We start from the raw sequence: 1193 nt of genomic DNA, 5'->3' as shown, positions 1-1193 counted from the left end.
AAACCTGCGCCCACAGAGGCAAAACACGGACCACTGAGCAACAGCTCCCAAGTCCACCAACCGCAGCAGCAAACACCACTGGAGTAGCCCCCAGGCGAGCACCACCAACAGGAGAAATGCCCTGTCCAGGCCAAACAAGCCCAGAACCCCTGGAAGCAAAAGGACCCAAGGAAAGCGCAAAAGCTGGCAACCCGGACGAGAAGGCCGAAGAGCCAACATCGTGGGCACAAACAGAATAAAAGAGACCAGGCAAGGATAGCACCACTGTGCAAAAAAAAGGCAACAGTGGCGAAACCCGCAAACCCCCGGAGCATGAAGCAGGGGAGAAACAGCCCAGGAGAGTAACAAGAAGCTCCAGCAGAGCCAGGGCAAAACCGGGGCAAACCCCAGACAAGCCAAGGAACGGGTGACAGAAGGCAGAGCACTGGCCCAATAAGGAAGCGTCCGAAGACGAGGAGCCACAACACACACAAGATATGGGCAACACAGGAGAAATAGCCCACAGCACCAGGAAGTCCTTTGTTAGCCTACACACCTGGTATTCCCAGGCGGTCTCCCATCCAGGTACTAACCAGCCCTGACCCTGCTTAACTTCTAAGATCAGACGAGATCAGGTGCTTTCAGGGTGGTATGGCCATAGGCCAGGTAGACACCGACCATGCCCAAATCGGAAACCAAAGCCCCAGCCCCAGAGGCCGAAAAGGCCACAAACACCTGGGAAAGGGACACCAGAAAAAAAAGACCGCAGGATGAACTGCCGACAGGGAGGGACGGGAAGTGAGTACCCGGCCAGCAACCCAGAAGAAGGGGGAAGAAGTGGGCACCACCAACCACTAACCCAGACCGGACCAACTCCGCGGGGCGCAACCAACGGTCAAACGGAAACCGAGGGACAAGGGGCCCACCGGGACAACCAAAGGCACCCACAAGGAAACAGAGGAAGACGTAGGCGGGAGCCTAACCCTAGTCCTGTGTGAGCCTGCGCCACAGAAGCATAAGACTAACCAGAAGACCACAGGACCCGGTAGCCCAGAGGATCTGCAGGTAGAAGTGGAAAGCAACACCAGAACCCCCAACCATGGGACCCATACGGGACCAGAAACCTGTGGGGCAGAGGACAAACCCAGGAGGAGCGCCCGGCAACAGAACCCTATGCCACCACACGGAAACAGGCCAAGAACATGAGAGGAAGG

The 1193-nt window shown here is 57.1% G+C and overlaps 1 pseudogene; it reads right to left on the bottom strand.

Moving 5' to 3' along the window:
• Positions 1-524: 524 nt before the first annotated feature.
• On the bottom strand, positions 525-642 carry LOC147710793 (5S ribosomal RNA; annotated as a pseudogene).
• Positions 643-1193: the final 551 nt, after the last annotated feature.

The sequence above is a fragment of the Lissotriton vulgaris genome, chromosome 5 (genome assembly GCF_964263255.1).
Source record: "Lissotriton vulgaris chromosome 5, aLisVul1.2, whole genome shotgun sequence".
Taxonomy (NCBI): Eukaryota; Metazoa; Chordata; class Amphibia; order Caudata; family Salamandridae; genus Lissotriton; species Lissotriton vulgaris.
This window is presented reverse-complemented; position numbering and strand designations above follow the sequence as displayed.